At 39.1% G+C, this 22,620-nt stretch overlaps 1 pseudogene; it reads left to right on the plus strand.

Annotated features, from left to right (window-relative positions):
- Positions 1–9,500: 9,500 nt before the first annotated feature.
- Positions 9,501–11,334, plus strand: LOC112908634 (serine/arginine-rich splicing factor 10-like; annotated as a pseudogene).
- Positions 11,335–22,620: the final 11,286 nt, after the last annotated feature.

The raw sequence follows: 22,620 nt of genomic DNA on the forward strand, positions 1-22,620 counted from the left end.
ATAAGAGACTCTCAGCTGTAGAAGATAAACAGAGTTGCTGAAGGGGAGGTGGTTGGGGGGATGGGGTAACTGGGTGATGGGCATTAAGGAGAGCCCTTGAGGTAATAAACACCAGATGTTGTATGCAACTGATGGATCACTAAGTTCTACCTTTGAAACTAATAGCCGTGTATGTTAATTACATTGAATTTAGATTTTAAAAGTTTTTAAACTTTATAATGTCTAATTTGTCTATTTTTTTGTTGTTGTTGCCTGTGCCTTTGGTATCATATTGAAAAAATCATTGCCAAATAAAGTGCCATGTTCTGTCTCCCCTTCTGATATTTCCTACCCATTTCTTCTCCCTTCCCTTCTATAAAGACTCCTAACACTGGGAAACGAACTAGGGGTGGTGGAAGGGGAGGAGGGTGGGGGGTGGGGGTGAATGGGTGTCGGGCATTGAGGGGGGCACTTGACGGGATGAGCACTGGGTGTTATTCTGTATGTTGGCAAATTGAACACCAATAAAAATAAATTTATTATTAAAAAAAATAAAGTGTCATGAAGCTTCAGTCCTGTGTTTTCTTCTGAGAGCTTTATGTTTTAGGTCTAACATTTAAATTTAAGTTCTTTGTTCAATTTAAGTTAATTTTAGTATATGGTGTTAGATAAGGATTTAGCTTCATTATTTTGCACAGGCATATCCACTTCTGCCAAAAAGCCTGTGCATTCTTTATTAAATAGTCTGGGCATTCTTGTCAAAAACCATTTGACTGTATATGTAAGGGTTTACTTCTGGGCTCTCTATTCTATTCTGTGGGTCCATATGTGGTTTCTTTATGCCAGTTGCACACTCTTTTGATTTACCATAGCTTTGTAGTATGTTTTGAAGTCAGAAGGTTTGTTCTTTTTCAAGATTGTTTTGGCTATTCAAGGTCTCTTGAGATACATATAAATTTTAGAGTAGGTTTTTCTGTTTCTAGTAATAATATCATTGAGACTTTGATAGGTATTGCATTGAATCTGTAGATCGCTTTGGGTAATATTGACATTTGAACAATATTGGCTTCTAATCTAGGAACATGGAATGTGTTTTTTTTTTTTCATTCATTTTTGACTTCTTTATTTCTTTCAGTGATGTTTTGGAATTTTCGTTGTATCTTTCACCTCCTTGATTGAGTTAATTCCTAAGTAATTTATTCTTTTGATGCTATTGTAAACAGAATTGTTTTTGTAATTTCCTTTTCAAAATGTTAATTTCTGTGTATAGAAATGCAAATTATTTTTGTGTGTTGACTTTATATCCTGTTACATTGCTGAATTCATTTATTCTAAAAACTTTTGTGGAATCTTTAAGGTGTTCTACATATATTCTCTGCAAACAAAGATTATCTTGTTTCTTTTTGTTGCCTAATTGCTCTGGCTAGGTCTCCCAGTTCTGTGTTGAATAGACATTTGTGAAAACAAGGATCATTACCTTGCTTTTGCTTTTGCTTTCTCTTTCTCTTTCTCTTTCTTTTTCTTTTTCCTTCTTTTTGATAGAGCCAGCCAGGGAGGGGGTGAAGGAGAGAGAAAATCTTTTTTTTTTTTTTTTAATTTATTTGTGATAGTCACAGAGAGAGAGAGAGAGACAGGCAGAGACATAGGCAGAGGGAGAAGCAGGCTCCATGCACTGGGAGCCCGACGTGGGATTCGATTCCGGGTCTCCAGGATTGTGCCCTGGGCCAAAGGCAGGCGCCAAACCGCTGTGCCATCCAGGGATCCCAAAAAATCTTAAGCAGACTGCTCACCCAGTATGGATCACAACACAGGGTTTGATCTCAGGAGGCAAAATCAAGAGTTGGACGCTTAACTGACCGAGACACGCAGACACCCTGTCCTTGTTTCTGATCTTAGAAGAAAAGTTTTCATTCTTTTGCCTTTGAGAATTATGTTTACTGTGGGTTTTTCCTATATGGCTTTTACTATGTGGGATTGATTTCCTTCTATTCCTTTCTTGTTAAGTGTTTTTATTATGAAAGAATGTTGAATTTGGTCAATGTGTTTTCTGCATCGATTCAGATGATCACAGGGTTTTTTTTCGCTTCTATGGTGTATTGACTGATTTTTCTTTGCTGAGCCATCCTTGCATTCCAGGAGCTCTCACTTTGTCATACTATATAATCCTTTATATATGCGGCTGAATTTTGTCTGCTATTATGTTGAGGATTTTTGCATAAGTGTTTATGAAGCATATTAGTCTCTAGTTTTCTTCTGGTGTCTTTGGCTTTGGTATCAGGGTTATGTTGACCTCATAGAACGAGTTAGGAAATGTTTCCCTTCTCTTCAATCATCATGGAAAAGTTTGAGAAGGATTAATATTGTTCTTTAAATGTCATCAGGTCCAGGGTTTTATTTGTTGGGCAACTTTTTAAAAAGTTTTTAAATTTTTTTATTTATTCATGAGAGACACAGGCAGAAGGAGAAGCAGGCTCCCTGCAAGGAATCCCATGTAGCACTGGATCCCAGGATCCTGGGATCATGCCCTGAGCCAAAGGCAGATGCTCAACCATAAGCCACCCAGGTGTCCCTGTTGGGCAGCTTTTTATTACTGACTCCATTACCTTACTAATTATAGATCTATTCAAATTGTTTTCTTCATGGTTTCATGTTGGTAGGTTTTGTGTTTCTAGGAATTTATTTCATACAGGTTAGCCAATTTTTTTTTTGTTGTACAGTTGTTCCTGTTATTCTCTTATAATCCATTTTATTTCTGTAAAATCAGTATTGTCCCCACTTTCATTTCTGATTATATCAACTTGAGTCTTCCCTTTGCCTTAGTCCACCTAGCTAAAAGTTTGTCAATTTGGTTGATTTTTTCTTTCTTTCTTTTTTTTTTTAGTTTTTATTTATTTTATTTATTTTTTATGTATATACTTTATTTCTTTGTTTACTTTTTTTATTGGGGTTCAGTTTGCCAACATATAGCATAACACCCATTGCTCATCCCACCAAGTGCCTCCCTCAGTGCCTATCACCCAGTCACCCCCACCCCCACACCCACCTCCCTTTCCACCACCCCTTGTTTGTTTCCCAGAGTTAGGAGTCTCTCATGTTCTGTCTCCCTCTCTGATATTTCCCACTCATTTTCTCTCCTTTACCCTTTATTCCCTTTCACTATTTTTTATATTCCCCAAATGAATGAGACAATATAATATTTGTCCTTCTCTGATTGACTTATTTCACTCAGCATAATACCCTCCAGGTCCATCCAGGTCGAAGCAAATGGTGGGTATTTGTTGTTTCTAATGGCTGAGTAATATTTGGTTGATTTTTTTCAAAGAACTGATTTTTCATTGATTATCTCTATTTTTCTTTTGTCTATTTCATTTATCTCTTTATTATTTCTTTCCTTCTGCTAGTTTGAGTTTAGTTTGTTGTTCTTTTTCAAGTTCCTTAAGTTGTAAATTTAGGTTGTTGATTTGAGATCTTTCTTGTTTTTTAATGTGCTTCTACTTAGAGGTTTACCCCTTAACACTGTTTTCATTGTGTGCCATAAGTTTTAGTATGTTATGTCTTCATATTCATTCACAGCTAAATATTATCTAATTTCTCCTGTGATTTCTTCTTTTATCCACTGGTTGTTTAAAACTGCTGTTTAATTTCTACAATATTGTGAATTTTCCATTTTTTAAAAGATTTTACTTATTTATTCATGAGACACACATAGAGAGGCAGAGACACAGGCAGAGGGAGAAGCAGGTGCCCCTGGGGAGCCTGATGGGGGCTCAATCCTGGGAATCCAGGATCACGCCCTGGGCCGATGGCAAGCACTAAACTCCTGAGCCACCCAGGTGTCTCGAATTTTCCATTTTTTTTATGTTGTTATTTTCTACCTCCATCCCACTGTGGTTAGAGTATAAACTTTAATGTCTATTTCTTTAAATCTAGAGTCATAATTTCTTTCCTAGCATAGGACCTATCCCAGAGGAAAAATGTGCACTTGAGGAAAAATGTGCATGCACTTGTTATTGGGTGGAGTGCTCTGTATGTGTCAATTAGATCTAGTTGGTTTATTATGTTAAATTCTCTGTGTCCTTACGTTCTGTCTGGTGGTTTTGTGCTTTATGTGAGAGGAGTATTAAAATGTCCCAACTATTATTTTTATTTATATTTATTTATTTTTTAATAAATAAAGTGCGAGGCTTGAATTCATGACTCTGAGATCAAGACCTGAGCTGAGATTGAGAGTCAGATGCTTAACCAGCTGAGCCATCCAGGCACCCCTAAGTCTCCAACTATTATTGTAGAATGATTTCTCTCTTTAACTCAGTTTTGCTTCATATACTCTAATGGTCTATCATTAGGGGCATTAATGTTTAGAATTGTTTTATCTTGGTCTACTGAATTTTTTATTAATATATAATATCCCTCATTGGTCTTTTAACTTTTTAAATTTAAACTATATTTTGAGAAATAACAAGTGTTGGGGAGGATATGGAGAAGAGGGAACCCTCACGCACCATTAGTAGGATTGTAAATTGGTGCAGCCACTGTGAAAAACAGTATGGAGGTGGCACACTCCAGCTCTTACTACCACTCAGTTGATGGCAGGTGGCAGGGGAATACCATGAAAATTGTCTATCACTCACCTCTAGGGAAGGTGTGAGGATCCCATCTGGAAGGTGTTGTGATCATTGTTTGTAAACATTAAAGTGGCAAGTGGGAAATGTTATAAAATAATACAAGAGACCAAATTATCATAAAAGTGATAGACCTATATACATCTATGATACTCAGGAAAGGTTCATTAGATTAGCTAGACTTTATGAAGTGGATTTGCATTTCTAACTGCAGTTGCCTAATTATTGGTTGAGATTTTACCATTTTGTATATTTGGCCTATATTTTTGTTTGGTCCTAGATAACTGATAATATAAATTCTAAGGCAATAAAAAACTTAGTTTTCTTATTTTATGGACATTCTTAATAATTATAGACATTATATAGAATAATTATAGACATTCTTGGAAAATTATACAAATTTAAAATTTTAAAATAATTTTGGACAAAGAAAATAATCAGTTTTAATTTTTCCACTTATCTGCCAACTGAGTAGTTTTGGAGAATAGAAAATTACAAACAGGGATCCCTGGGTGGCGCAGTGGTTTAGCGCCTGCCTTTGGCCCAGGGCGCGATCCTGGAGACCCGGGATCGAATCCCATGTCGGGCTCCCGGTGCATGGAGCCTGCTTCTCCCTCTGCCTGTGTCTCTGCCTCTCTCTCTCTCTCTCTCTCTCTCTCTCTCTCTGTGACTATCATAAATAAATAAAAAATTAAAAAAAAAGAAAATTACAAACATTCTATGAATAGCCTCGACACAAACAGAATGCCATTTTGGATTTCTTTTTTTCTTATTTGAATTCAATTAGCATATAATACATTAGTTTCAGAGGTAGAGTTCAGGGATTCATTGGTCTTCGATAATACCCAGTGCTCATTATATCCCATGCCCTCCTTAATGCCCATCACCCAGTTACCCCATATCCTCATCTCCTCCCCTCCAGTAACCCTCAGTTTGCTTCCTATGATTAAGAATCTCTTATAGTTTGTCTCTGTCTCTGATTTTGCCTTGTTTTATTTTCTCGGGTTTCTTTTAGTAACCATTATCATGCTGTATGTATTGTTCTTTGATGTGCTTGTTGGAGATGCTCTCAGCCTAGCACACTCCTTTTATCCTTTGTCTTTCACAGAAATGGTGTCACTATTTGGGTTGCTTCATTCTGCTGTTATAATTAGGCCCACTTTTGTGCACAAACTTGAGCACAGGGGTTGGATTTTGAGGGGAAGTGTGTCAGCTTGAATCCTTGTCGAACTGAAGTGAAGGTGTATTGACTTTGAGCAGGTAGCCAGTAGTACATGCTGACTCAGGCAGGAGGGCAGCTGGACTATGGATTTGGGACTCATAGGCTGATGGCACTGTGTGTGATGGGACATAACTGCTTTTGCTCCTGGTCATGAATTCCTTTAACTTCTGTTTTTCCCAGAAACTTTATATCCTTCTATTCTGAATGAAAGCTTTGCTGGGTAGAGTATTCTTGGCTTCTGATTTTTTCCTTTTAGCACTTTGAATATATCATGCTACTGTGTTCTGGCTTGCAAAGTTTCTGCTGAAAGATCCACAGATAGGGATTTCCCCTGTATGTAACTGCTTTCCTTTCTCTTGCTGTTTTTAAAATTCTCTCTTTAATTACTTTTGGCCATCTTATTTACTTTGTTTATTGGTGCAGACCTCTTTGGGTTGGTTTTGTTTGGGGCTCTCTGTGCCTCTTGGATCTGGATTTCTCTTTCTTTTCCCAGATTCAGGAAGTTTTCAGCTATTCTTCAAAGAATCTTCTACCCCCTTTTCTCTCTCTTCTCCATCTAGGATCCCTGCCATGTGACTGTTACTTGACAGTATCGCAGAGTTCCCTGGGTCCATTCTCAGTTTGCGTATATTTTCCCCTGTCATCTGCTTAGCTTCATTACTTTCCATTACTGTGTCCTCCAGGTTGCTAAGCCATTCTTCCTTTTGTTTGCTATTTATTCCAGGTGGTCTATTTTAAATCTCATTTACTGAGTTTATTATCTCTAATTTGTTTGTTTGTTTGTTTAGGTCTCCTATTTCTTTGTGGAGGGTCTCATGGAGGTCCTGCACCCCTTTCTCAATTCTAGCAAGTATCTTTACAAGCATTACTTTAAATTCACTATCAGACATAATATTTATCTCCATTTTGTTTAGGTCTCTTGGTATGATTTTGTTCTGCTCTTTCATTTGGAACATAGTCCTCTGGCTTCTCATTTTGTCTATTACTATGTTGGTTTCTGTGTGTTAGGAAAGTCAGCTTTGTCTCCCACACTTGAAAGTAATGGCTCTATGAAGAGGTCGTGTAATGCTGCACAGTGCAATGTCTCCTTTTCACCAGAAAATGGTGCCTCAAGGGTGTGTGTTGTTAAGGGGTGTTCTACTCTTTCCCTGCAGTCTGGTCTGCTGTGGCTCTCTGCCTGTTGTAGGCAGAGTCTAGTCCCTGTGGTGTTAGTGGGCCAGTCCAGGGCTGCCTTGGGCTTATGATGAATCAGACCAGGTGTTTACCAGAGATGAATTGGTACCAGACTGCAGGGTGCTCTCCCTGTGTTGTCCCCTAAGAAGCTTTTATTGGTGGGGCCTACAGTCAAACCAGCTGCCTGCCCCAGCCCACTGCTGGGGTCACAGTCAGACTGGTGTGTGGTCATCTTCCCCACTCCCTGGGGAAGAACTCACTTTGGAGTGGGGCTGCCCCTTGTCTGGACTGCTTGCACACTGCCAGGCTTGCACTGCTTTGATGGGATCTTGCCAAGAGCATATCAGAGGGGGTGGATTTGCTTTGCTGTGGCCTCTTGTCTACAAGAGAGTCTGTTCTGCCTATCTTTGGGTGGTTTTCTGGGTTATTTATGCTGATGTGGGTGTTCTCTAGGTGGCCACACCACAGGAGGTAAGCCCAGGGTCCTCCCACTCCTCAGAATGCCATTTTAAGGTAAAAATCTTCCTTCATAACTGATCAACCAGAGAATCTCTCAAATCTGAGAGATCTTAGGACTTCTGACAGAGCTGTACCTTGGATGCCTTAATAATCTCAGTCACTCCTGAGATTAATAGTGCAGTGATGCCCTGCCATGTCATTCATCTCTTCAAGTCCAAATCCCAGAGTGACCCAGCTGAGCGTAGGAATATGGTTTTCCCTACATTCATTGTTCTTTTTTCTTCTTCTAAGATTTTAATTGACAGGGAACAAGAGAGCACAAGCAGGGGAAGCAGCAGAGGGAGAGGGAGAAGCAGGCTCCCTACTGAGCCGGGAGCCTGATTTGGGGCTCAGTCATGGAATCGTGACCTGAGCTGAAGGTAGATGCTTAACTGACTGAGCCACCAAGGTGCTTTTCATTGTCCTTTTTGTAAACAAAATCTTTGAGAATGGCTTGTAACTCTAAGTGTGTAGGACTTTTCTCTTTTTTTTCATTTTTACTTTTTCTCTTTCCCCAACTGTCCCTTTTTCTTTCTTTCTTTCTTTGGGTGTTCACCTATTAGCTCCTAGTGGTCCTGAGTGGCCCGTGTTTGAGTGTTGACTGCCCTTTCTTGGTGATCCCAGTCAGCCTCAGATGGGCTGGGGTCAGCATCCTGATTTTTCAGCAGTGGCTTTGAGAAGGAAACACTTAGTGTGCTAATGGGCACTGGCATTTAGAAGTGCCCAAACACATCAACTGGGAGATTTGTGATCTTAAGTCAGTTGATAAACCTCCTTGGGTATCTTGAGGAATAATAATGAAGTGCTGCTTCCCCTTGATGAAGATCCTGTCCTGGGAAGATTCTGCTCAAGCTCTTCTAAACTTTCCAGTCGGCATTTTTCTGAGTTCTCTGCATTGTCCAGTTTTAGTAAGAGTCCTGCTAAGTCAGTTCAGCCAGAGTCCCCACCCTCAGGATCTGGTCAGGTTCCTTTTAATTTTCTAGCATCCTCCAGGTGATGTCTGGTCACCCTGGCCTGCCTCCAGCAAGAATCCTGTGGGGTCCATTTTGCTCTGTCAAGGACAGGCTGGGATCGTATACATGCTTCTCATGTCCCCTTCTTACCAGAACTCTTGGTGACTTGGAGCTTTGTATGATCTCCCCCCATTCTCCAGATCTGGACTTTGACCTCTGTCATAGCAGCTTTGAGTGACAGAGGGCTTGGTAGTCAGGCTGGAGACTGGAATGTGGGATGAGTAGGGGGGCAGGGAGACCACAAGCAGACACAGAAAGGTTTAGTGGTTGGAAGACATGGCAGAGAGGCACAGGTTCGTCCTGCAAATGCTTTCACATCTTCTTCTAGTCCAATACAATCCTGCAGGAATGTATGTCTTAGGGAGACATGCCTCCTCCTCCCTCAAGGGGGAGTGGTCTGGCTTCCAGTGAAGGGTTGATGCTACTGTCTCTGCCCATATTTGGACTGTGGGTGCACACAAGACCCCCTGTGTGCACACCTGAGGGATTGAGGGGTGGAAGAGTGCAGTATGTCTGTTTGGTTGTAACTGTGTGCCTGAAGGCACAAGGGCTTCTGTCTGTGTCTGTTTTTAGCATGGCATGGTCCTAAGGACATGTGCATATGTCACCACCTATAAGTCTGGACCTTTGTTGTCCAGTATGATAACCACAAGCCACATAAACTATTTGAATTTAAATTTAATTGAAATTAAACAAAATTTAAAATTCAGCTTCTCAGTCACATCAGCCACATTTCAGAGCTCTCAATCCATATATCATGGTGGCTACTGTATTGGACAGCACAGATCTAGAATATTTCCATTATCACAGAGACTTCTATAGACAGCCTTGCTCCAGCATATGTTTGTGCACCCACATATTTATATGTGTCCTAGTTCATGAATGCATCCTAGTCCATGAAATCATCCCAATGATGATTTTTCCTGAACATCTCTAGTGACAAATATGTTATTAATGGGTACCTCCAGATACTGGGAGAGATGCTCATTACCCTGAGCTGTAATCTTCCCTCTCTACCAGCTCACACTAGTTCTTCTGTCAGGGTGCGCACAATCTTTATCCTATGATAGTCCTTGAGTTATTTGACAGCAATATCTTGTCTTGTCCAAATTTTCTCAACCAGAAGTTCACTTCCACACTCCTTGCCAATCTGATCGTCTCTTCTGGTGGGTCATATTTGTAAAGATGCCTTTGCTTCTCGCTCCCAAATATATGGACCCATCAGACTCCCTTAAGAGTGTGGTCTGGGGGGATCTGCCACTGGATCCGCAGATGGTTTACTGAGCTCCTGCTGAGACTTACGTCACCGTCATGTCCCACTACCTGTGCCCCTTCCCCCAACACGTGTCTGTTCATAAAGAATGTAGCTGATGATGCCAGGTCTGAAGATTTACCATGGGAATCTGGTCGTTATGGTCCTATAGTTGATGTATATGTTCCACTTGATTTCTACACACGCTACCCAAGAGGACTTGCTTATGTGTTCAATTTGAGGATGTCCATGATGCTGCAGATGCTTTACATAATTTGGACAGAAAATAGATTTGTGGACATGAAATTAAAATACAGTTTGCACAGAGGGATTGGAAGACTCCAAATCAAATGAAAGCCAAGGAAGGGAGGAATGTGTACAGTTCTCCATGCTATGATGATTATGACAGATACAGACATTCTAGGAGCTGAAGTTATGAAAAAGGTCAAGAAGCTGGTCCTTTGACCACAACTATAGAAGATCTTACAGTCCTAGAAAAGTAGACTGGCTGGAAGACCACAGTGCAGCAAAAGCCATTCCGACAATGATAGCCAAGTAAGCAAGAAGAAAAATTACAGATAATGCTGCAGTGAGAAAGAAAGGCGCTACATAGAGTATGCGCTGTTAACTTTAGAACCCAGGGAAAAGACCTGGAAACTATTGTACTATTCTCTCAAAAATTTGGCACAGTTAACTGCTACATCCAGTTCAACTAACAAAATCCTGTATACCACAGAGAAGAATAAGGAAAACCAAACCGGCAAACATCCTTCTTTTATTTAAGACCAAACTGCAGCTGGAATGCGGTTCTGCTTCCTACACTTCAAGGAAGATCTGAGAAAGCGGAAAAAGAACCAAAGAAGGGCAGTTGAAGAGACCAAAGGGTGGGTGGAAGGTGCTGCAGTGAATGCTGCATAGGAATACTGTATGAATATTTTAACTCTGGTCTGAAAAGAAAAAAGAATGTTACTGAAACTATATGGAATAATATAACTCTTTTCAAGTTTGAAAGTAAGCATTTTAGGACAAATAAAAGGAAATTCAGCTTTGTACTTGTAGAAACGAATTCCTAAATCTGAATAGGTTTATATTGATTCATGGGTAACAGGTCCATGATAAATGATTGGAAACTAGAATGTCTGACTCTCGAGGAAGACAGCCATAGTCTCTCACAGTGCCTCTGTTGGTATGTCTCAGACTGAATTGGGTGAGAAAACATATGGTCCAATATAAACTTTCTCTTGGTTATCTCTTAAAGTCAGTTCCATTTTAGCTATTGGCAAATCTTGCCATTGTTCATTTCAGTGCCAGTGTTTTTCTGCTTAATGGTTTGCTTTGTTGGCATCTAAGTTTATTGACTTGTATGCCATGTGCAGTTTACATCTTCCTTACACTCTCTTTCCCAGGTAAATTCCAATTCTGATACTTGACATCTAGCTAAGAGAGTCCATCTCTTCTCACCTCTGTCCTAAGTAAGTATATTCAGCAAACATTTATTTACAGAGCCCTTATTATGGGCAAAATTGTATTGGGTCATTGGGGAGAAAAACAGAAAATTCATTTATTTAATGTCTAGTGAGCACAATTTAGTGAATCATTACAGTATGGCCTCATTGTTTTGAGGTGTAACATAACTATTTTACACCATTTGTATCTTAATGTAAAACCCAGAATACTATCAAAGATAATTTTGTGGTTATTTGCCATTTAAAAGTATACAGTATGGGCAGCCTGGGTGGCTCAGTGGTTTAGCGCTGCCTTCAGCTGAGGGCGTGATCCTGGAGTCCTGGGATTGAGTCCCATGTCTGGCTCCCTGCATGGAGCCTGCTTCTCCCTCTGCCTGTGTCTCTGCCTCTCTCTGTGTGTCTCATGAATACATAAAATCTTTTAAAAAATAAAAATTATGCAGTATTTCTGTTTGCATCCCATTAATACAAATAATGAAAATCTAATGTTTTAATATGTAATAAACAGATTTATTGTGCAGTGACTGCAGTATACTAGAGTTATATTAAATTGTTAACTCTGCCTCCTCAAACACATATTAGGAAATAATCCCCAAAATAAGTATTTAACTTTGCATTAGATATAAAGGAGACTCTGGGTGCTACAATTAGATTATTTTGAGGCAGATAGCTGTTATCCCAACTAATTTAGTATGTTCTGTAATTGAGAAAATGTTCACCAGATTATACTTTTTAGTGATTTACATGTACATTTTGTAGGGGACATGTTCTGTGTATGGTGAATAAATAACTTTTATAGTATCATACACAAAAAAAGAGTGTGGTCTGATTGGGCTATCAGTATTTGTACTCATTAGTAGTTGATGATATGAACAAGTTTTGCTAAATTTTTTGATGGTTTCCAAAGGCCACAATTCAAAGTTAAAAATTTGTAAAATTATCTTGTTAGAAGAAAAATAAGTGCTTTTCCGTTAGAAAAATTCCATATTGCTCAAGTTTTCTCCTCCTGATTAAAAAGGACTGGAACAAATATACATATGTCTGCTTCTAATGAAGTTAAAAGGAATAAAGCGATGCTATCAAAACTTATGGAAAGTCATGGCTAAAATCTGAAAATAAAACCATAAAACCTGTTATCTTCTCTTGCCAGAGGGAATTTTGAGTTCAGGAATAAATGGGGCTCAGACCATGTTGGGGAGAGTTTCACTGTCTTTAAGTCATCTTTGAAGACCAGAGTTTCTAATGATCTAGTCTTCACAAGAATTCATACTGATTTATAGAACTGTGAATCCACACTGACTTGTAGAACTGTATCATCCTGGTGTCTCCAGTTTCAGTCCAGCACCACAGAGTACATTATAACCTTTCTCCTTTACATTTTCTATAGTTTTTTTCTCCAACAGAGAGAACCTGGCTGGCATTATCCACAATATGTTTACTTCTTTCTTAATTCTAGAATTTACATATGGTGTGGGATACACAACCCCCATTCCTTTTTTATTTTAATGATTTTTGAGGATTTGAAAACCAAACACACTTATAAATGTAAGGACAATTAAAAGGTATACCTAGGTGTTCCTCTTATTGTTCCTTCCAACCTATTCCCATTTCCCCATCCCCACCCCTTGTCCATTCCCATCTCTAGCATCCCATTAGTTTTGTTTATATTTCCTGTGGGGGTTTTTTCACATATGATAGATACATGCATATTTTCCTGTTTCCTATCCTTTCTTGTATTAAAAGATACTTCATGAGGAACTTCTTTAAGTCCAATCCAATATCTAGAAAATTACAGAATCTCAAACATTTATTTAACAGCTTCAAGTGAATACATAAGGAATGAAGAAAAGCTTCTAAAACTAAGCTGAATTATGGACTCTATTTTCTATTGTTCTTTGTCTGCAAACATTCTTGTCTTACCTATGAGTGTCCAAAGACACTTACTGTTCAACCTATATGTAACCACAAAACAGTAGCGGACATTTGTTTGCCACTCTGGTCTGTTGAAACACTCATCTTTGTTTCTAAATGAAGAGTAAATGCAAGCTTAGAAACTTCTGATGGGCAAATACAAGAGTTCAGGCTGAATTGATGTATCTCTGATACCACTCAGCCCCAAGATTCTGAGTCTCTGTTCCCATGGTGTAATGGTTCTAATATTCCAAACTGCAGGAGAATCATTTTGCTGAGACATTTACGGGAAACCTCACTCCTGTCTTGACCTTCCTCTCCCAAAGCTTGGCCATGGGTGGAATGAGCTACACACTGAAGAAGAGGACCTTGGAAATAGGAGACCGCATATACCTGCGGAAGGCCCTTGTGAACAACCTTGGGGAGGAGAAAAGGACTAAGCTCTACATTCAGAAACTCCAGAAGGCTTTAGATATCCGGTTCAGGGAGATTGAGAAAGAAAAAGCAGCACTGAGGAATTTTTTGGGAAAGCTTCATAAGACAACTGGCTATTTCGCTCGACTGCCCTTCTGGTGACCAGTGCCACTATGGGTGAGGAATTCATGGAAAAGGCTCAATACAGAAAACATCTGCAACCCCTGCTATCTCTATGTGACCCAAAAAAACAGTATAAGGAACCACTGAGACAAGGTGTAAAAGGAAAAAGACTGTACAATTGAAGATCCAAGTAGAATGTCTATAAGAGAGTCAACAGATATCTCTCTCCTACAAAATAGAATAAGGCCTTGTTGTTTCCAGATGATCCCATACCTTTACAACTTGAAGTGGTAACATGCAGTGCAAACACTTTCCATTCAAACTTTCCTTGAGACAAGAATAAAGCTTAGCTATTGGAGAGATCATTCTAATATTGATCACAGAATACATCATATATTTGCCTTCTGTTCTTTTCTCACTGAAGCAGTTATTTTCCTGTACTTTAATAGCATGAATAAAAGTTGAGGCAAAAATTAGAAAAAACATAGAATCTTGAGTCTAAATAAAGAACTTGACTCAAATCTAGGCTCTGCCATGTATTACCTGTGTGATCCTGGACTTAGAAGCTCCTTCCTTTTGTTCCAGATGGAGATGACAACACCTCTATTAAAAGATTGCTTTAAATGTTAAATGAGATCCTGTTACTACAGGGCATATTGCAGATGCCCCAACACAGTAATAGCCAGTATTAATTGATTCTGTTTTAATTATTTTTATTACTGTGTAATGGAGCTCTGGTTCTGTTCCTACCCTTCTTACTAACATTCTAGATCTCCAGGCAAGTCTGTTTCCATCCCGTGGCCTTAGATTTTGCAAGGCTGTAATGTGAGAACTTGATGGACCATCTCCAAAGCCCCTTCCAACTGTGAGTTTGTCAACACAGTAGTACTGCAGAGGGTGTCTGCAGCACAGAGAAAGGATCCAGCAGTCAGAAAGCATACCTAGGTGACTTTAGGAGCTTGGATGCATCTTCTGCTTAGTGACTTACTTACCAATCACATGTTTAAAGATACATGTTATACAAGTATGTATATTCTTAGGAGCCTCTTGTGATGTATTTTCTGGGTGACTGTAGAGTAAATGTAGTCTACTTCTTGAAAGCCTTTGGGATTAAGTTGCTTGTATAGGCTCTGGTGTCCAGCAGACATGGATTCTGCTGGACAGTGCTGTTTGATACTAGGCCAGTTCGCTAACACTTAAATACCCTCCGTGTATCATAAGTTGACTAGATTTTTTTACCCGCACAATGGGAATAATAGTACTTCATGCAGAAGACAGTTGTGATGTCTTCCTGTAATACTGTGTATATGTCTTAGCACAACATCTAACACATGGTTGGACTTCATTGCTGTGGTCATTTCTGGGAATAGCAGCAGCTGGAGCTTCTGGGCTGAAGAAATGGCATTTGGACTCTGTCAACACTCATATGTGAGCCATTACTCTTGGATCTCAGTCCCTTAGCTAGATCTCAATCACCTGCAATAGAAATGTGTGTATATGTAATTTTTTTAAAAAGATGAGTGAGATCTAGAGCTCTAATTTGGAGCTACTACAACACTTTTATGAACAATCTTGTTCATGTGTGCAAGCGCTTCTCAAGGTGGATATTCCTAGAAGTGGTGATATGAGTATCTCCGACTTTACCATTTAATAACAAACTGTTTTCCAAAGGAACAGACCAATTAATATGCACTGCCTCCAGTGCTGAGTACCTGTTGTGACATATCTTCATATTTGTTACTCTCAATCTAAGTTTCTTGCCAATCTGAGGGTTTAGAATATCTCACCATACTTTATTTTTTATTTTTTAAAAGATTTTATTTATTCATTCATCAGAGAGAGAGGCAGAGACAGAAGCAGGCGTCCCGCAAGGAGTCCGACGCAGGACTCGATCCCGGATCTCGGGATCACGCCCTGAGCCAAAGGCAGACGCCCAACCGCTGAGCCACCCAGGCGTCCCATACTTTATTTTCTTTTTAAAGATTTTTTATTTATTCAGAGAGAGAGAGACAGGCAGAGGGAGAAGCGGGCTCCATGCAGGGAGCCCCACGTGGGACTCGATTCCCTGTCTGCAGGGTCACACCCCGGGCTGCAGGCGGCGCTAAACTGCTGCGCCACCGGGGCTGCCCTCTCACCATACTTTAGTATGCACTTCCCTGAATAATTTTAATTTTCATATGCATATTTGGCGATTTTTATTTATGAAGTACCATATTTCCTAGTCTGCCTGCCCTTTCTTATTAGAGACTTTTAAATGTATTTTTAAATCTAGAAAACAATTATATATTTTTTTGTATTTTAACCCTTTTTTTTATATCTGTTGCAAAAATTTTGACACCCTTTTTCAATTTTTAAATGGTGCTTTTAATGTACAGAGCTTTTAAATTTTAATATAAATTATAAATCTGTTCCTTAATGATTTCTTTTATGACTGATTTAAGCAATTCTAACACCACACAGTAAAAGCAAACTCTTCCATACGTTAACTCTTCTAAATGCTTTATAGTTTATTTCCCATGGGTCACGGAATTGATCCTTGCATGTAGTTTGAGAAAAAAATTCCAGTTTTTTTTTCCCCCAGATGGCTACCCAATTACCCCAACCCTATTTATTTCTAAAAAATGTCCTTCCCTCTCACTGCTCTTCACTATCACTTCCCTGTTCTGTGTATATGTCCATGGGTCTGTTTCCAGGCTCGACCTTATTTCCTTAATCTTTCTCACCTTCCTTCTCATCCCACCAATACTGCACTATCTTAATCTTCATAAGTGTTCATATCACACCTTAATTTCATTTTTGACTGTGCCTTAGCTAGTCTCAGCCCTTGGCATCTGTGCAAATTTTAGAATCATATTGCCAAGTTACAGAAAAAATATGTTGAGATTTTGTTGGGGTTGCATTGGGGGAAAATATAAAATCTGACAATACTGACATATCTTCACCACTCAGTTCTCTGACCCAAGAATATGATATTCTGCATTTACTTGGGTCTTCTTTAATAGATCTAATTAGAGATTTATTTTACTTGAAAATTTTGTATACATATTTTGTTGCATTTATTCCTAGGCACTTAAAACTTTAAAAATTGCATTTTAATTAGTATCTCCTCTTCCATTCTGTAAATTCCTAGTATGTAGAAGAACAATAGATTTTAACTCAATTTGTATCTAGGAAAATTGATAAAATATCTTATCAGTGCTAATAGTTTATTTGAAGACTATTTGGGATTTGCTACATATATAATCATTTTACTTGCAAAAAGGATAGACTGTTGTTTCATCCTATCCAATCACTATACATTTATCTTTATGTACCTTCCTGCCCAGGCTCGGTTCTCCATTAAAAATGTTAAACAGAAGTGGGTTGTTTTGTTCCTGATCATAAATACTAAGATTTCAATGGGGACGACTGGGTGGCTCAGTGGTTGAGCATCTGCCTTTGGCTCAGGGCGTGATCCCAGGATACAGGATCAAGTCCCACATCAGGCTCCCTGCAGGGAGCCTACTTCTCCCTCTGCCTGTGTCTCTCCCTCTCTCTCATGAATAAATAAAATCTTAAAAAAAAAATTTCAATGTACTAGTAAGGATGCTTTGTGGTAGATCTAATATAGATACATTTCTCAGTATGTTACCCTTTATTCCTTGCTTGCTGGTTATTAACGTAAATATTAAATTCTATTAATTTTTCTGCATCTTTTGAGGTATATTTTAATCCTTTAATCTGTTAATGTGGCAAATGGCATTAATAGATTTTCTAAAATTATACCAACCTTACATTCCTAGGATAAACCTATCTTGACTATGATATACTGTCCGTTTTAAAAATGTATCACTGGATTTGTTTTACTGACATTTTGTCATTTTGTACCCATGTTTATAATGGACACTGGCCTAAATTTTCTATTCTTTTAATGTCTTTGTCAGGTTTGACTATCAAGTTATGTTAGCCTTTTAAAATGTTGGGAGTGTTCACTTATTTCTATTCTCTGGAAATGGTGTAAGATTTGGAATTGCTTTTTCATTAAAGATTTAGCAGAACTCACCAGTGAAGTCTAAAGTTTCCTTTTGGGGAAATCTTTTAAGTCAGGCTTACTGAGGTGTAATTTATATGCAGTAAAATTCGCTTTTTATGAGCGTATACTGGGTGGATTTAGACAAATGTCTATATCCTATCACCACTACAAGATGTAGACCATTAATAACCAAAAATCCTATTGTGCCCCTTGGTGTTCAATCCGCTCTTCTTACCGCCAGGCCCAGGAGACTGCTGATTTGGTTTCCATTCCTATAGTTTTGAATTTTCAAGAATATCCTCTAAGTGGAATATTCTAAGTAGAATCATCAGGCTGGGGGGGAAAGCCTGCTGCTCTAAGTGGCTTTTTACTTAGCCTAACACTTTCAAGGTTCATCCATGTTTTTGCATGTATCAGGATTTTGTTCCTTTTTATTGCCGAGTGGTATTTCACTGTGTATGTAGACAAATGCAATTTGTTTATCCACTCACCAGATGATGAACATTTGGGTTCATTCCTGGCTTCTGGTTATTTTCAATAAAGTTCCTATAAACATTCACACACAAGCTTTTGTGTAGATTTGGTGGCCACCTTGCAGAAGCAGATTTGCCATGTTCGGCTTGGTTGTCCACACTGATGATGTTACCACAGACTAAGACTTTTTTTATTTACATAACAAGGCTTTCTTGGGAGAGCAGGATGGCTACCAAGCAAAAGTGACTTGGAAGATCAAGGAAACGGCACTGGTGTGGAGGTTTAGGGTAGTTGAGATTGGGGCCAAGGGAAGGTTCCTGAGCATGGGCAGGGGCTTGTGTGGCTTTGAGCCTTGTATCTTCACCATTGGAACAGGCACCTGTACTGAGGTCTTGTCAGCCTGCCCAAAAGTGAGCAGAAAGGGAAGAGAGAAGTGGTAGGCTTAAAAGCTGTCAGCAAACAACAAAGTTTTTACACTCTTCCTTATGTGCACATATATTTTTATTATTCTTGGGTAAACATACAGAACTGGCATGGACTGCTGGTCTGTGAAGTGATGTGTAACTGGATAAGAAACCGTCAAACTATATTCCAAGCAGGAGAAACCATTTTCCCTCCCAGCAGTGGGCCAGGCGAGTTCCCATCGCCCCACATCCTGGCCAACATTTGGTATTCTTGACATTTTCCTTTAAAGTTTTACCTATACTAGCAGCTGTGGTTTTAATTTGCATTCCCTGATGACTAATGATCCTGAACATTTTTCATGTGCTTACTTGCCATCCTATCTTCTAATTTCTGAGGAAACTCTCAATTCTGTTCAATTCTATTTTTAATGACTATAGAACCATTCAGCCTTCCTATTTCTTCTGCAGGGTAGTCCCTTTCTTAGGTTTATCCATGTCATCCAAATTAAGACTTTACTGGCCTACCATTATTCACATTATCCTCCACATTCTCCTTAGTAATGTCCTTTCACATTCCCCCTGTTCACCTTTTGTGCTGTTTCTGTTCCTTAGTCTTCATAGGGAGTTGGAAATTTTATTAGTCTTGTTAAAGAGCCAAATGTTAACTTCTGTTTTTCCTCTTTTTTAAATATATTTTATTCATTCATGAGAGAGAGACAGAGACACAGGCAGAGGGAGAAGCAGACTCCACACAGGGAGCCCAATGCGGGACTCGATCCCGGGAACCCAGGATCACACCCTGGGCTGAAGGCAGGTGCTAAACCGCTGAGCCACCCAGGGATCCCCTGTTGTTCCTCTTTATTATATATTTTTTGTTTTATAAGTCACTATTTTTATAATTTCATTTCCATTTTTATTTTCCTGTTATTTTTTTTCTAACATTTTAAGATGGGTTGGAGGTTCACTAATTTTCAGCTTTTTTCTTTCCCAAAATAGGCACTTATGGCTATAAATTCTACATACTGGGTTACCTGCATTCTGCAAGTTTTGATTCATAGAATGTTTTCATCATTTGATCAAAAATGATTAAATTTATTTTTCGGTGTATTCTTTGACATGTGGTTATTGTAATAAACTTCATTTCAAAACATGGAAATTTCTGATTATATCTTTATCATTTATTTCTTTTTTTAATCATTTATTTCTAAAATAACTTTATTGTGGTCAGAGAACATACTTTGAATAATATTAATTCTTTAACATTTATGGAGACTTGATTTCCCAGTGTATTTCTTTTAATTTTTTATTTATTTTTTTTTAATTTTTATTTATTTATGATAGTCACATAGAGAGAGAGAGGCAGAGACACAGGCAGAGGGAGAAGCAGGCTCCATGCACCGGGAGCCCGATGTGGGACTTGATCCTGGGTCTCCAGGATCGCGCCCTGGGCCAAAGGCAGGCGCTAAACTGCTGCGCCACCCAGGGATCCCTCTTTTAACTTTTTAACACACACTGTGTACTTGCAAAGAAAATATATTCTGTAATTGTAGATGTGATGTCCATACTGGGAAGGAAACTCTGTGCACCTTTTTAAATAAAAGTTTTTACTTAAATTCAATTAACCTATAATGTATTATTAGTGTCAGAGGTGGAAGTCAGTGATTCATCAATCCTCTAACAGTGCTCATTATATCACATGCCCTCCTTAATGCCCATCACCCAATTACCCCATCCTCCTACCCACCCTCCCCTCTATAAACCCTCGGTTTGTTTCCTATGATTAATAAGAGTCTCTTATGGTTTGTCTCCCTCCCTAATTTTGTCTTATTTTTTCCTCTCTTCCTAAGAAACAAAAGAAATTTGTTTCTTAAATTCCACATGTAAGTGAGATCATATATTTGTCTTTCTCTGACTGACTTATTTCACTTAGCATACCTCTGGTTCTATTCATGTCATTGCAAATGGCAAGATTTCTTTTTTTTTTTTTTTTTTTTTTTGATGGCTGAGTAGTCTGTTGTATATATATATCTCATCTTCTTTATCTAGTTATCTGTGCTCTCTGGGCTCCTTCCACAGTTTGGCTATTGTGGACATTGCTAGTATAAACACTGGGGTGCAGGTACCCCTTCAGATCACTACATTTGTATATTTGGGGTAAATAGTAGTGCAATTTCTGGGTTATAGGGTAGCTCTATTTTCAACTTTTTGAGGAACCTCCATACTGTTTTGCAGAGTTGTGCACCCTCTTAGATTCTCGAGTACTCCTGCTTCTTTCTCTTGGTCTATGACCCACCTGAATTAGTTTTCACTCCAGTAGTTGGATGAAATTCAATACCATGTCAGTTTACAAAAAGTAAATGATAGATATCCTCCAACTTAAGAAAATATCTGAAAACAAGAGAACCTTATCTTCTGCCAGCACAGGTCGGAATGCAAAGTAGTCTGCATGTACAGCCTCAGCAGGTCTTATGTGAAAATCAGGCCCAGACGCAGGATGAGTAACACTCAAAAATTTGGGATTGGGATATTTTGGTGGACAACTGAGAATCTTGACATATACACCCATTTCCCTGAACGCTTCCTGAAGGCAGGAACAGTGCCTTCCATGTTAGCCTCATCTGAGGTGGATTCCTTGAATGATGATGTTTGTCCTTCTCAGGACCTACAGGTAACTCCTCATTGCCTCTAGGTTGATAAGGAGAGTCAGGTACCAACAGAGCCTGGAGAGAGAAATACAAACCCTGCTTTGGAGAAAAAGTGCCTACATAACAAAGGAATTACAGGACCTGCCTAATAATAGAGCCTGGAGAGTGTGTTTGTAAAAATGGATCCTGGTGTTAGATGAGGGAAGGTAAAAATTTCAGAACCAAGAGACCATTTAAGTTGACCTGGGGCACTCACCTTTGATTCACAATTTTTACTTGAGTAACAATATCCTAAGTCATCTCAGCAGACTAAGGATGGGCAGAGTGAGAGTGGCAGTCAGGATGGCGTGACTGGGGATGTGAGGCAGTGGCTATTATATCATAACTCCCAAGAGGGCTAACTTATTCATATAAAAAGGAAAAAAAAGGGATCCCTGGGTGGCTCAGCGGTTTGGCGCCTGCCTTTGGCCCAGGGCGCAATCTGGAGTCCCGGGATCGGGTCCCGCATCGGGCTCCGGCATGGAGCCTGCTTCTCCCTCTGCCTGTGTCTCTGCCTCTCTCTGTCTATCATAAATAAATAAATAAATAAATAAATAAATAAATAAATAAATAAATAAATAAATCTTTTTTTTTAAAAAAAAAAAAAAGGAAAAAAAAAGAATTCATGAACTGTCTTCCACCTTAATGGAAAATTGGGGTCCCCACACCCAGTTCCCAGCTCTAAATTTACAGACGCAGAGCACGCTGAGTGAAAGAAATTCAGTTCCACCTCAGAAACTAATACTCCTTTAACTCTGCAAATGTACACAGTAGGTATTCTTTCAGTCATTTCTCAAAGGAACCTATGGCCATTTGCCAAGTAACCATGCACTAGGAAGGTCAAGGGCATATCTTCTCAGGTGAAGGACAAGCTGCTGCACTTCAAATATCTCTCCACTTAAACAAAAACAATGAAAATAACACTTTGTGGATCTCTCTGGAATCTGAATTTGGAGGCAGCAAGTACCAAGCTGGGAGTACTCCTGTGACTCACTTACTGGGCAACCCCAGAGGCTGCCAAACTGTCAGGGGCCCAGAGCCAGAGCAGGCCCTACAGTGATCCTAGCTGTGGCATAAGATATCCTTGACAAACATTATATGGTCTCATTCATTTGGGGAATATAAAAAATAGTGAAAGGGAATAAAGGGGAAAGGATAGAAAATGAGTGGGAAATACCAGAGAGGGTGACAGAAAATGAGATACTCCTAACTCTGGGAAACGAACATGGGGTGGTGGAAAGGGAGGTGGGCAGGGGGTGGGGGTGACTGGGTGACGGGCACTGAGGGGGGCACTTGATGGGATTAGCACTGGGTGTTATGCTATATGTTGGCAAATTGACTTCCAATAAAAAGAAATTAAAAAAAAAAAAAAA

This window comes from Vulpes vulpes, chromosome 1 (genome assembly GCF_048418805.1).
Source record: "Vulpes vulpes isolate BD-2025 chromosome 1, VulVul3, whole genome shotgun sequence".
NCBI lineage: Eukaryota > Metazoa > Chordata > Mammalia > Carnivora > Canidae > Vulpes > Vulpes vulpes.